The sequence below is a fragment of the Oncorhynchus masou genome, unplaced genomic scaffold (genome assembly GCF_036934945.1).
Source record: "Oncorhynchus masou masou isolate Uvic2021 unplaced genomic scaffold, UVic_Omas_1.1 unplaced_scaffold_1913, whole genome shotgun sequence".
Classification (NCBI taxonomy): Eukaryota; Metazoa; Chordata; class Actinopteri; order Salmoniformes; family Salmonidae; genus Oncorhynchus; species Oncorhynchus masou.
Window position 1 is genome coordinate 7,501 of NW_027008411.1, and position 14,813 is coordinate 22,313.

The 14,813-nt window shown below is 49.6% G+C and overlaps 1 pseudogene; it reads left to right on the forward strand.

The window, feature by feature from the left end:
- The window catches only part of LOC135532573 (receptor tyrosine-protein kinase erbB-4-like), an 18,219-nt pseudogene extending 4,219 nt beyond the window's left edge, over nucleotides 1-14,000 (forward strand).
- Nucleotides 14,001-14,813: the final 813 nt, after the last annotated feature.

The window sequence follows — 14,813 nt, forward strand, 5'->3', positions numbered from 1 at the left end:
TGTGTGTGTGTGTGTGTGTGTGTGTGTGTGTAGTGTGTGTGTGTGTGTGTGTACCCACAATTTGCAGCAAGAGAGAGTGTGTGTATGTCTGTGTGTGTGTGTGTGTGTGTGTGTGTGTGTGTGTGTGTGAGTGTGTGTGTGTGTGTGTGTGTGTGTGTGTGTGTGTGTGTGTGTGTGTGTGTGTGTGTGTGTGTGTGTGTGTGTGTGTGTGTGTGTGTGTGTGTGTGTGTGTGTGTGTGTGTTCTTACAAGCATTTCACTACAATAACATCTGCTAAAATATGTGTATGTGACCAATAACATTTCACTAGATGTGTTTTAGTGAAACATGAACGCGTACACCCACCCACCACCACACACTAACCAACCCACGTGACACACCCCACCCACTCACACACACACACAAAACCCATACTAGCACACACACACACACACACACACACACACACACACACACACACACACACACACACACACACACACACACACACACACACACACACACACACACACCAACCAACCCACTAGCACACAGACACACACACATACTCTAGTACACAGACACAAACACACACATACTCTACACAGGCACACACACACACACACACACACACACACACACACACACACACACACACACACACACACACACACACACACACACACACTAATGACAGATTTAAGAGGAGATAGAATTAGCTGGGAGGTCAGTCCGAGGAGGACTCCTCTCTCTTCTCTCGGCTGGCGAGGAAAAGCATCCTCCATCTTAACGGGAGCATTCATTCTAATTACATGTTGACTGTGAGCTGTTGTTTGTGATTTGATTCCGCCATAACACCGCGCCTCTGTGGCTGGGAGAAAATGCTAGAGATGAAATGAGGGTTGATTGCCGCACATTTAGATAATGCACCAGCTCCGCATGTTGGTTGGTTGGAGGGGAATGAACAGGAAGGAAATGAGAGAATGAGGGAGAGAGGGAGAAAGAGAGAGAAGGGAGGAGAGGAGAGGGAGAGGAGAGAGAAAGAGAGAGAGAGGGCGGGAGAGAGAGAGAGAGGACGAGAGAGAGAAAGACAGAGGGCGAGAGGGGAGAGCGCTAGCTAGACTTATTAGAGCTGATCTAAGATCAGTAGACACTGTTTACGTGTCTCTCTCTCTCTCAATTCAATTCAATTCAAGGGCTTTATTGGCATGGGAAACATGTGTCAACATTGCCAAAGCAGGTAAGGTATATAATATATAAAGTGAAATAAACAATAAAAATTAACAGTAGACATCACACATACAGAAGTTTCAAAACAATAAAGACATTACAAATGTCATATTATATATATATACAGTGTTTTTACAATGTGCAAATGGTAAAGGACACAAGATAAAATAAATAAGCATAGATATGTGTGTATTTACAATGGTGCGTGTTCTTCACTGGTTGCCCTTTTCTCGGTGGCAACAGGTCACAAAATCTTGCTGCTGTGATGGCACACTGTGGAATTTCACCCAGTAGATATGGGAGTTTTTCATTAAAATTGGATTTGTTTTATGAATTCTTTGTGGATCTGTGTAATCTGAGGGAAATATGTCTCTCTAATATGGTCATACATTGGGCAGGAGGTTAGGAAGTGCAGCTCAGTTTCCACCTCATTTTGTGGGCAGTGAGCACATAGCCTGTCTTCTCTTGAGAGCCATGTTTACCTATTGCGGCGGCCTTTCTCAATAGCAAGGCTATGCTCGCTGAGTCTGTACATAGTCAAAGCTTTCCTTAATTTTGGGTCAGTCACAGTGGTCAGGTATTCTGCCGCTGTGTACTCTCTGTGTAGGGCCAAATAGCATTCTAGTTTGCTCTGTTTTTTGTTAATTCTTTCCAATGTGTCAAGTAATTATCTTTTTGTTTTCTCATGATTTGGTTGGGTCTAATTGTGCTGCTGTCATGGGGCTCTGTAGGGTGTGTTTGTGAACAGAGCCGAGGTAGTTGAGGAATATGCTTGCTTAGAGGACTCTTCTCCAGGTTCATCTCTCTGTAGGTGATGGCTTTGTTGTGGAAGGTTTGGGAATCGCTTCCTTTTAGGTGGTTATAGAATTTAACTGCTCTTTTCTGGATTTTGATAATTAGTGGGTATCGGCCTAATTCTGCTCTGCATGCATTATTTGGTGTTCTACGTTGTACACTGAGGATATTTTTGCAGAATTCTGCGTGCAGAGTCTCAATTTGGTGTTTGTCCCATTTTGTGAAGTCTTGGTTGGTGAGCGGACCCCAGACCTCACAACCATAAAGGGCAATGGGCTCTATGACTGATTCAAGTATTTTAGCCAAATCCTAATTGGTATGTTGAAATTTATGTTCCTTTTGATGGCATAGAATGCCCTTCTTGCCTTGTCTCTCAGATCGTTCACAGCTTTGTGGAAGTTACCTGTGGCGCTGATGTTTAGGCCAAGGTATGTATAGTTTTTTGTGTGCTCTAGGGCAACAGTGTCTAGATGGAATTTGTATTTGTGGTCCTGGTGACTGGACCTTTTTTGGAACACCATTATTTTGGTCTTACTGAGATTTACTGTCAGGGCCCAGGTCTGACAGAATCTGTGCATAAGATCTAGGTGCTGCTGTAGGCCCTCCTTGGTTGGTGACAGAAGCACCAGATCATCAGCAAACAGCAGACATTTGACTTCAGATTCTAGTAGGGTGAGGCCGGGTGCTGCAGATTTTTCTAGTGCCCGCGCCAGTTCGTTGATATATGTTGAAGAGGGTGGGGCTTAAGCTGCATCCCTGTCTCAATGTCCGACCCTGTGTGAAGAAATGTGTGTTTTTTGCCAATTTTAACCGCACACTTGTTGTTTGTGTACATGGATTTTATGATGTCGTATGTTTTACCCCCAACACCACTTTCCATCAGTTTGTATAGCAGACCCTCATGCCAAATTGAGTCGAAGGCTTTTTTGAAATCAACAAAGCATGAGAAGACTTTGCCTTTGTTTTGGTTTGTTTGGTTGTCAATTAGGGTGTGCAGGGTGAATACATGGTCTGTTGTACGGTAATTTGGTAAAAAGCCAATTTGACATTTGCTCAGTACATTGTTATCATTGAGGAAGTGTACGAGTCTGCTGTTAATGATAATGCAGAGGATTTTCCCAAGGTTACTGTTGACGCACTCTCTCTCTCTCTCTCTCTCTCTCTCTCTCTGTCTTTGTGTCTGTCCCTCTCTGTCGCTCTCTCTGTCTCTCAGTTTTTCATCTCTCTGTCGTTATCTCTCCCTCTCCTCTTTCTCTTCTCTCTCTCTCTCTCTCTCTCTCTCTCTCTCTCTCTCTCTCTCTCTCTCTCTCTCTTTCTCTCTCTCTCTCTCTCTCTCTCTCTCTCTCTCTCTCTCTCTCTCTCTCTCTCTCTCTCTCTCTCTCTCTCTCTCTCTCTCTCTCTCTCTCTTCTCTCTCTCTGTCTCTCTCTGTCTGTCTCTCTCTCTCTCTCTAACACTATCTACTGTACATTGTCTCAGGCCAGCCAATGACTGAATGGTATTTCATGTTATTCTAAGATTCAGGATGAATCTGTTATTTGGTATCAGCAGTCACCATGGTGACCAGTGACCACTATTCCTCTGGGACTCAAATGTACACAACGTACTAAAAGCCTTTTAGTGGGCCTGAATGAGCAGTACACAGATAGCAACAGGGCACCTTAGCATTCAGAGGTCGTTGTTACTACACATTACCTTACTATCTGAATCAAACATGTTCTTTTATGACAAGCTGTGTCTTCTTTCTTCCAGGCTGGATGATAGACGCAGACAGCAGGCCCAAGTTTAAGGAGCTGGCTGCAGAGTTGTGTAGGATGGCCCGGGACTCCCAGAGATACCTGGTCATCCAGGTACGGCTCAGCCCTGCTCTCTTCTCTCTGTCTGGTCTGCTGGTGGATGAGACACAAGGCAGTCCAGTCCTGAGAAATGCATGAAAATCCTGTTTAGGAGTATTGCAGTTCGCTGAACTTAAATATTTACATTTACATTTAAGTCATTTAGCAGACGCTCTTATCCAGTCCCAGTGACTTACAAATTGGTGAATTCACCTTCTGACATCCAGCGGAACAGCCACTTTACAATAGTGCATCTAAATCATTTAAGGGGGGGTGAGAAGGATTACTTAGTCCCTAAGGTATTCCTTGAGAGGTGGGGTTTCAGGTATTTCCTTTTACTTTGCATATCTGCGTACTCTGGTTTAATGCACATGTCCACAACAGTCCCAAGATATTGTAAAAATCAGGATCATGTTGAGCAAGTAGACAGTTGAGGCATACTCTGCCTGAACTTGATCAATTCCAAATCAAATCAAATCAAATTGTATTTTTCACATCCGCTGAACACCTTACAGTGAAATGCTTACTTACAAGCCCTTAACTAACAATGCAGTTTTAAGATAAATAATTGTTAAGTAAAAATAGATAAGTAAAAAATGGGATAAAAATTACAATGAATTAAAGAGCAGCAGTTAAATAACAGTAGCGAGGCTCTGTACAGGGGGTACAGCGTCAATGTGCGTGGGAACAGGTTAGTCGAGGTAGTTGAGGTAATATGTACATGTAGGTAGAGTTAAAGTGACTATGCATAGATAATAAACAGAGAGTAGCAGCAGCGTAAAAGAGGAGATGGGGGGGTGACAAGGTGGGGGGGGACAATGCAGATAGTCTGGGTAGACATTTGATTAACTGTTCAGGGGTAGAAGCTGGGATCAGACCCTTTTTTTCAATGTTTGCCTAAAACGACATACCCAAATGGGGTGGGTGTGGGGCCAGAACCAGCTGGGGTTCAAACTTTAGAACCCAGTTCGACATTTTAATATAAAAATTGATTTGATCAAACAAAACTACGCTACATTTTATCTCTGGGACCCTCAGGATGACAAAACAGAGCAAGATTACTGAATGTAAGTACATTATTTACCTTCAGAGGTGAATGTATCAAACCAGTTGCCGTGATGAAAGTGTTTTGTTGTTGTGTCCTCTCCTCAAACAACATGGACGTGTTTTCACTGTGCTTCTACGCCTGCATTGCTTGCTGTTTGGGGTTTTAGGCTGGGTTTCTGTACAGCACTTTGAGATATCAGCTGATGTACGAAGGGCTATATAAATACATTTGATTTGATTTGATTTAATAGCTACTGTAAACTGGAAAGTGCATTTAGATGAAAATAATCTCAGCTTTCTGCCCATATAAGACATGTCCTGGGAGATGTTCTTGTTACTTATAACGTCATGCTCATGACATTAGCATACGTTAGCGCCACCGTCCCAAATGTGGTGTTGCGCAGCAAAACATTTCCGCTACGCTGTCCAGTTATTAGCTCTGCTGAACACAACCCAGTAGACAGTAATATGATGTTGTGTATCTGTGTTTCTTAACTCAGGGGGATGACCGTATGAAGCTGCCCAGCCCCAACTGACAGTAAGTTCTTCCAGAGCCTGTTGGATGAGGAGGATGTGGAGGACTTTATGGATGCTGAGGAGTACCTGGTTCCCCATCACTTTAACATGCCTCCACTATCATACACAGCCAGGCTCTCCGTCGACTCCAACAGGGTAGGTAGAAGCACACATTTGTGCACACACACACACACACACACACACACACACACACACACACACACACACACACACACACACACACACATGCACAGAAACACCCCCACACATGCACAGAAACACCCCCTCCCCCACACCACACTCTGCACTCCTCCAACACCCTCTGTCCCACACACACACAGCAGAAGCACACATACACACACACACACTCAAATTAACAACTACACACACATACTATCCACAACAACTAAATTGTGATGTAATTCCTCCTCTCTTTTCCTCAATGTCCTATCAGCCTCAGAAAGTATCAAACCCTACCTCCACTTCCATCTGATTTCCATTCATCTAGACAGCCCTTCTCTCTTTCTCTGTCCCTGTCCTCCAGTTCTTCTCTCTCTCTCCTGTCCCAGTTCTTCTCCTCCAGTTCTTCTCTCTCTCTCTGTCCCAGTCTGCCTCCTCCAGTTCTTTCTCTCTCTCTCTGTCCCAGTCTGCCTCCTCCAGTTCTTCTCTCTCTGTCCCAGTCTGCCTCCTCCATTCTTCTCTCTCTCTCTGTCCCTCCTCCAGTTCTGTCAGTATATCTCCTCCTCTCTGTCCAGTATATCTCCTCCAGTTATTATCTCTCTCTCTGTCCCAGTCTGCCTCCTCCAGTTATTATCTCTCTCTCTGTCCCAGTCTGCCTCCTCCATCTCTCTGTCCCAGTCCAGTTCTTCTCTCTCTCTGTCCCTCCTCCATCTCTCTCTCTGTCCCAGTGTATCTCCTCCAGTTCTTCCCTCTCTCTCTGTCCCAGTCTGCCTCCTCCAGTTCTTCTTCTCTCTGTCCCCTCCTCCAGTTCTTCTCTCTCTCTCTCTCCCAGTGTATCTCCTCCAGTTCTTCTTCTCTCTCTCTGTCCCAGTCTGCCTCCTCCAGTTCTTCTCTCTGTCCCAGTCTGCCTCCTCCAGTTCTCCTCCAGTTCTTCTCTCTCTGTCCTCTGTCCCAGTGTCCCAGTCTCCTCCAGTTCTTCTCTCTCTGTCTCTGTCCCAGTGTATCTCCTCCAGTTCTTCTCTCTCTCTCTGTCCCAGTGTATCTCCTCCATCTCTCTCTCTGTCCCAGTCTGCCTCCTCCAGTTCCCTCTCTCTCTCCCAGTCTGCCTCCTCCAGTTCTTCTCTCTCTCTCTGTCCCAGTGTATCTCCTCCAGTTCTTCCTCTCTCTCTGTCCCAGTCTGCCTCCAGTTCTTCTCTCTCTCCCAGTCTCTTCCAGTTCTTCTCTCTCTGTCCCTCCTCCAGTTCTTTCTCTCTCTCTCTGTCCCAGTGTATCTCCTCCAGTTCTTCTCTCTCTCTCTGTCAGTGTATCTCCTCCAGTTCTTCTCTCTCTGTCCCAGTTGTCTCTCCTCCAGTTCTTCTCTCTCTCTGTCCCAGTCTGCCTCCTCCAGTTCTTCTCTCTCTCTCTGTCCCAGTCTGCCTCCTCCAGTTCTTCTCTCTCTCTGTCCCTCCTGTAGTGTCCCAGTCTCTCCTCCAGTTCTTCTCTCTCTCTGTCCCAGTCTGTATCTCCTCCAGTTCTTCCCTCCTCTCTCTCTGTCCCAGTCCTCCTCCAGTTCTTCTCTCTCTCCCTCTGTCCCAGTCTGCAGTCTCTCCAGTCTGTCCCTCCTCCAGTTCTTCTCTCTCTCTCTCTGTCCCAGTCTGCCTCCTCCAGTTCTTCTCTCTCTCTCTGTCCCAGTGTATCTCCTCCAGTTCTTCTCTCTCTCTCTGTCCCAGTCATCTCCTATCTCCTCCAGTCTCTCTCTCTGTCCCAGTCTCCAGTTCTTCTCTCTCTCTCTGTCCCAGTTATTCCATCTCTCTCTGTCCCAGTCTGCCTCCTCCAGTTCTTCTCTCTCTCTCTCCCAGTCCCTCCTCCAGTTCTTCTCTCTCTCTCTGTCCCAGTCTGCCTCCTCCAGTTCTCTCTCTCTCTGTCCCTCCTCCAGTTCTTCTCTCTCTCAGTCTGTCCCAGTTCTGCCTCCTCCAGTTCTTCTCTCTCTCTGTCCCAGTCTGCCTCCTCCAGTTCTTCTCTCTCTCTCTGTCCCAGTCTGCCTCCTCCAGTTCTCTCTCTCTCTGTCCCAGTCTGCCTCCTCCAGTTCTTCTCTCTCTCTCTGTCCCAGTGTATCTCCTCCAGTTCTTCTCTCCTCTGTCTCCAGTTCTTCTCTCTCTGTATCTCCTCCAGTTCTTCTTCTCTCTCTCTCTGTCCCAGTCTGCCTCTCCAGTTATTATCTCTGTCTCTGTCCCAGTAGTCTCTCCTCCAGTTCTTCTCTCTCTCTCTGTCCCAGTCTGCCTCCTCCAGTTCTTCTCTCTCTCTGTCCCAGTCCCTCCTCCAGTTCTTTCTCTCTCTCTGTCCCAGTGTATCTCCTCCAGTTCTTCTCTCTCTCTCTGTCCCTCCTCCAGTTCTTCTCTCTCTCTGTCTCTGTCCTCCAGTCCCAGTCTATCTCCTATCTGTCTCCAGTTCTTCTCTCCAGTTCTCTCTCTCTGTCCCAGTCTGCCTCCTCCAGTTCTTCTTCTCTCTCTGTCCCAGTCTGTCTCCTCCAGCCTCTCTCCCAGTTCTCCAGTTTCTCTCTCTCTGTCCCAGTCTGCCTCCTCCAGTCCTCCAGTTCTTTCTCTCTCTCTGTCCCAGTGTATCTCCTCCAGTTCTTCTCTCTCTCTCCCAGTCCAGTTCTTCTCTCTCTCTCTGTCCCAGTCTGCCTCCTCCAGTTCTTATCTCTCTCTGTCTCTCTGTCCCAGTCTGCCTGTCCCTCTCCAGTTCTTCTCTCTCTCTGTCCCAGTCTATCTCCTCCAGTTCTCTCTCTGTCTCTCTGTCCCAGTATATCTCCTCCAGTTCTCTTCTCTCTGTCCTCTCCAGTTCTTCTCTCTCTCTGTCTGCCTCCCCTCAGTTATTATCTTTCTCTCTGTCCAGTTATCCTCCAGTTCTCTCTCTGTCTCTGTCTCAGTGTATCTCCTCCAGTTCTTCTCTCTCTCTCTGTCCCAGCATATCCTCCAGTTATTTCTCTCTCTCTCTCTGTCCCAGTCTGCCTCCTCCAGTTCTCTGTCTCCATCTGTCCCAGTTCTTTCTCTGTCTATCTCCTCCATCTCTTCTCTCTCTGTCCCAGTCCTCCAGTTCTTCTCTCTCTCTCTGTCCCAGTCTGCCTTCTCCAGTTCTTCTCTCTCTCTCTGTATATCTCTCCAGTTCTTCTCTCTCTCTGTCCAGTGTATCTCCTCCAGTTCTTCTCTCTCTCTGTCCCAGTATATCTCCTCCAGTTCTTCTCAGTTCTCACTCTCTCTGTCCCAGTCTGCCTCTCCAGTTCTTCTCTTCTGTCCAGTCCTCCTTCTCCATCTCTGTGTCCCAGTGTCACGCCCGACCCTGGCCTTTTATCCACCTGCTCTCCAGGCCTCCTTTTCATTACGCCGGCCTCCGTGTGTAAATAGCAGCCTCTCCACTAAAGCGCCGCCACCGTTTGCTCAGAGACAATGAGTCCTGGGCTTGGCTATTTACTCTGTCGCCGCCACCGCTCTGCCTCGACCATGATCCTGCATCTCATATTGACTGTGTGCCCATGTGCCTCGTGCTGGCGGTCATGCCATGGCCCTGGGGGACCTGGACACAGGCACCACACATCTGAAATGTCAAAGGTCAATATTCTGACTGAAACACATTTTCATTATGCAGTCAAACAGTCTAGGACTATGAATAGGACAGGGAGTCATGGAAGAAAATTGCAAAGTGAAAGAACTGGAAACACTGGCTCCGCTGGCACAGTGAATAAAATAGACTAGCTAGGATGTGGCCCAAATGCCCCCTGCCTATACAGTGCACTTATTTTGAGTAGTGGTCAGAAGTAGTTCACTATAAATGGAATAGGGTGCCATTTGGGATAGAGTGTAATTCTGACTAATTTGCTTTTCTGATTGAACCTCACCGGAGAAGAGGATAATGGGGCCTTTTAAAAACTTGACGGAGGAGAGGGATGAATAGAGAGGTTGGGCTAGAGGAGGAGAGGAGAAGAGCTGATTGCAGAGCGATGGAGTGATGGAGAGAGGACAGAGGGAAAGAGTGGGTGGGAGTGAAAGAGAGGCCGGTCCCCAGGACCCCCCCCCCCTCTCCCTTTGTGGCTTCCCAGAAGGTGACTAATATTAGCAGTAAAACCTTGCGGGCAGGGGGATGGCTCTCTAGTAGAAACTCTGGCAAGCTGTCCCAGCTCTAATAGCTTGGAGCTATCCTGGAGAATATCAGGAAATATACTTGCCCTATAAGTCATGTAATATGTTTGTTGTTGTTATTGTTGTTGTTCATAGGGTTCAGGTGTTTAAATACAAACTCTGTTTTTTCCTCCTTCTTTCTTCGAGACCTTTGAACCAAAACTATACCCTGGAAAACAGCCGCAGAGACATTTGATTCACAACAACATGTTGGTTCATGGAGTCATTTGATTCACAACAACATGTTGGTTCATGGAGTCATTTGATTCACAACAACATGTTGGTTCATGGAGTCATTTGATTCACAACAACATGTTGGTTCATGGAGTCATTTGATTCACAACAACATGTTGGTTCATGGAGTCATTTGATTCACAACAACATGTTGGTTCATGGAGTCATTTGATTCACAACAACATGTTGGTTCATGGAGTCATTTGATTCACAACAACATGTTGGTTCATGGAGTCATTTGATTCACAACAACATGTTGGTTCATGGAGTCAAACGTTTTCTCTCATAACTCTGGTCCAGATCTGGTTTCAGAGTAACTATACAGGCCCTCTCTTGTAAGAGATGTTCATCTCCATGAGAATAATAAATGACATTAAATAAATGAAAAACATCCTTGATTTGTAAGAGCGGCTTTGTAATGAGTGTTAGTCCTCCTACATTGGAGTTAATGTTTTCCTCTCATGTTGTCTCCCCTTTTCCCCAGAACCAGTTTGGGTACCGGGACGGTTCAGGCTCGACCCCTGAGGAGGGCCTGGCATTGGGAGGGTCCCCGTCTTGTGTCTCCTCTCCAGATCCTGCAGGCACGCAGGGGGCAGCCCTGGACGCCCTAGAGGACCAGCGCTGCAATGGCACGCTGCTCAAGAAGAAGACCCAGATAAGGCCCGGGGCAGAGGACAACAACGGGCAGCGCTACAGTGCCGACCCTACCGTGTTCCTGGGGGACCGGGGTGTGGGGCCCCGGGGGGACACGGACGAGGACGGCTACATGACCCCCATGAAGGATAAGACCTCGTCAGGTAGTTAGACCATCTGGGGCTGGCTTAGTCCTGAACTAAAAACATGCACAATGAAGAATCTCCATTGGAATAGCTAGGCTTATCTGTGTCCAGGAAACCCAAGCCTAGAGCCTAGACAGATCTGGTGGAGGAGTGGGGAGTGGAGGATTGAATGAGTGGGGGAGTGGAGGGGTAGAGGAGTGGGGGAGTGGAGGGGTAGAGGAGTGGGGGAGTGGAGGAGTGGAGGGTGGAGGGGCGGTTGAGCACCAGAGTGGAGTAGGGGAATGGAGGAGTGGACGGGTGGAGAAGTGGAGGAGTGGGGGAGTGGGGGAGTGGAGAAGTGGAGGAGTGGAGGGGTAGAGGAGTGGGGGAGTGGAGGGGTAGAGGAGTGGGGGGGAGTGGAGGAGTGGAGGGGTGGAGGGGGCGGTTGAGCACCAGAGTGGAGTAGGGGAATGGAGGAGGGACGGGTGGAGGAGTGGGGGAGTGAATGAGTGGGGGAGTGGAGGATGAGTGGGGGAGTGGAGGGTAGAGGAGTGGGGGAGTGGAGGGGTAGAGGAGTGGGGGAGTGGAGAAGTAGAGAAATGGGAGAGTGGAGAGGTGGAGGAGTGGAGGGTGAGGGGTTAGGGGAGTGGAGGGGTGGAGAGGTGGAGGAGTGGAGGGGGTGGAGAAGTGAAGAGGTGGAGGGTGGAGGGGTAGAGGAGGGTGGACGTGTGGAGGAGTGGTGGAGTGGAGGAGTGGAGGGGTAGAGGAGTGAACGTGTGGAGGAGTGGTGGAGTTGAGGAGTGGAGGGGTAGAGGAGTGGAGGGTGGAGGGTAGAGGATTGGAGAAGTGGATGGGTGGAGAAGTAGAGAAATGGGGGAGTGGAGGAGTGGGGGAGTGGAGGGGTGGAGAAGTGGAGGGTGGAGGAGTGGAGGGTGGAGGAGTGGAGGGGGTGGAGGAGTGGAGGGTGGAGGAGTGGAGGAGTGGAGGAGTGGAGAAGTGGAGGTGGATGGGTGGAGGAGTGGAGAGTGGAGGAGTGGAGGGTGGAGGAGTGGAGAAGTGGAGGAGTGGAGGGGTGGAGGAGTGGAGGGGTGGAGGGTTGGAGAAGTGGAGGAGTGGAGGGGTGGAGGAGTGGAGGGTGGAGGGTGGAGAAGTAGAGAAATGGCAGAGTGGAGGGGTAGAGAGGTGGAGGAGTGGAGAAGTGGATGGGTGGAGAAGTAGAGAAATGGGGGGAGTGGAGGAGTGGGGAGTGGAGAAGTGGGGGGTGGAGAAGTGGAGGGTGGAGGAGTGGAGAAGTGGAGGAGTGGAGGGTGGAGGGTGGAGGGTGGAGGAGTGGAGGGTGGAGGAGTGGAGAAGTGGAGGTGGATGGGTGGAGGAGGGGGGAGTGGAGAAGGGGAGGAGTGGAGGGTGGAGGAGTGGAGAAGTGGAGGAGTGGAGGGTGGAGGGTGGAGGGTGGAGGAGTGGAGGGGGTGGAGGGTGGAGGGTGGAGGAGTGGAGGGGTGGAGGGGTGGAAGGGTGGAGGAGTGGAGGAGTGGGAAGTGGAGGAGTGGAGGGTGGAGGAGTGGAGGAGTGGAGAAGTGGAGGTGGATGGGTGGAGGAGTGGAGGAGTGGAGAAGTGGAGGGGTGGAGGGTGGAGGGTGGAGAAGTGGAGGAGTGGAGAGTGGAGGTGGATGGGTAGGGGAGTGGGGGTGGAGTGGTGAAGGGTGGAGGAGTGGAGAAGTGGAGGAGTGGAGGAGTGGATGAGTGGAGAAGTGGAGGTGGAGGAGTGGAGAAGTTAAGGTGGATGGGTGGAGGAGTGGGGAGTGGAGGGTGGAGGAGTGGAGGGTGGAGGAGTGGAGAAGTGGAGGAGTGGAGGGGTGGAGGAGTGTAGGGGTGGAGGAGTGGAGGGGTGGAGGAGTGGAGGAGTGGAGGGGTGGAGAAGTGGAGAAGTGGAGGGGTGGAGGAGTGGAAGGGTGGAGGAGTGGGAGAGTGGAGGGGTGGAGGGGAGGAGTGGAAGGGTGGGAGAGTGGGGGAGTGGAGGGGAGGAGTGGAAGGGTGGGAGAGTGGGGGTGGAGGGGAGGAGTGTCAAATAGATAGATTCCACCCCATACTATTATAGTGCCTGGCAGGCAGCAGTGCAGAACTGGAGCTGCTGGTTCACCTCAGGATGCTGAGAGAGGAGACTGACAAGGAAAGGCTTGGCAAGGTGGCCTTCAGACCTTGATATGGATCTGCTCACTGATCTTTGGTGAACTACCCTCTTCTCATTTTCTCTCTTTCTCTTCTTTCTCTCTCTCTCACACACTATTTATTGTTTTCTCTCCTTCTTTCTTTCTCTCTCTCTCTCTCTCTCTCTCTCTCTCTCTCTCTCTCTCTCTCTCTCTTTCTCTAGACTATCTGAAACCGATTGAGGAGAACCCATTCGTGGCGCGGCGCAAGAACGGCGAGGTCCACGCCCTGGACAACCCAGCCTACCACAGCACACCCAACAGCCAGCCCAAGGGGCGAAGACGAGTACATCAACGAGCCTCTCTACCTCAACACCTTCCACAACCCCGGAGACCTGGTCTTGAGAAAGAACGGTGGTCTCCCATCACAGAGTACAGCCTCGACTATCAGTATTGGCTCCTATCCCAACTCACCGTCCAGACTGGCCTTCCTTACTACCCCGTCGCACCGACAGAGAGCTCCCCTTCTGGGCTGCAGGGGAGGCTGCCATCACCCACTGCCGGGTCACCACATTCACAAGCTCCACAGTGTTGGTGTGAAACCTGGCCACTCGGCCCTATCTGGCAACTCACCACAACGAACCCACCTGGGCCTTCAGGGACACCAGTCCCACCTAATCCAGTGTGGTGGTGGGCCCTCTGCCACCCAGGTTTACCACCCTGAAAGGTCAACTGTCAAGAAAGGTCCCTCTCCATGTCGGTGCCCGAGGACCAGAGAAGTGTTATACCAGCCTACCAGGGGCACACCACCCACCCTGGCAGTGTACTGAAGCAGGGACAGGGGAACCAGGCGGAGGCAAACCGGCAGGCAAGAAGCTCAAGGTGACCTTTGACAATCCAGAGTACTGGCAGCACAGCCTGCCACCCAAGCCGTTGAACAGCTTTACAAACCAGGCGGGCAGCACCCTTGAGGCGGGAACCACCAATGGCAAGTTGTTCTACAAACGGAACGGCTGCATCAGGCCGGAGGTGGCCGAAAACCCCGAGTACCTATCAGAGTTCTCATCCAATCTCAAGCCGGGCACAGTTCTGCCCCTCCCCCATACCGACAGAGGAACACAGTGGTATAGAAGTGAGGTCCCAACCCACCTTCCTCCAGCTTCTTGACCAGCTAGTACCCAGCCTTCTCGGTTCCTCTGTCCCTTCCTCAGTACCTCAAACAGTCACGAGAGCCTCCCCCAAACCCCTCCCCACGACATCCCACCATCCATCACCTGCGCTAACTAGCTAACTAGCTAGCGTTCTCCAGAGAAGGAGCTAGCAGACCCTACTCAGAGTGCCACCAACCAACACACTACCAGACTCCACCTCCTTATCTCCACTCTAGCCCCTCACTGGTACAGTAACAACAGTAAAACGTCTCTAGGTAAAGACCAGGCCATGTTAACCTCTGACGCTGTATATAAGCTGGACTGGCAGCAGTGGTGGTGTTTGTGAAAGGAGCATGGAGGAACCACGCTATATGGAGATAGTATGACCATGTGCACTGTTCTCTACACAGACAGGGATGGTGTCAGGACTCTCGGGACGTACAGAGGAACCACGATGAGGAAACGCAGATGGAAAAGGTGAAGTGTGTCGAAAAAGAGATGTTATACAGAGCACAGTGTTTTACATGACTGTTGTTGCGACAAAATGAACTGCAGAGAGAGAGAGAGATGGAAAGACAACCAACCACTACTGTATGTTGAAATGTTCCTCACAAAGGAGCTACATATTGTAGATATTGCATCACCATCACTTCAGTGTTACTCACCTCTTACAGTATTTACGGTAGCTAACTCTGTTGTGACCAAGCCTTGTACCATTTTCAACATGTTTTATTTAATGTTTACTCTATTTAATTTTCACAATTATTTATATAATGTGTTAAAAACAACAAC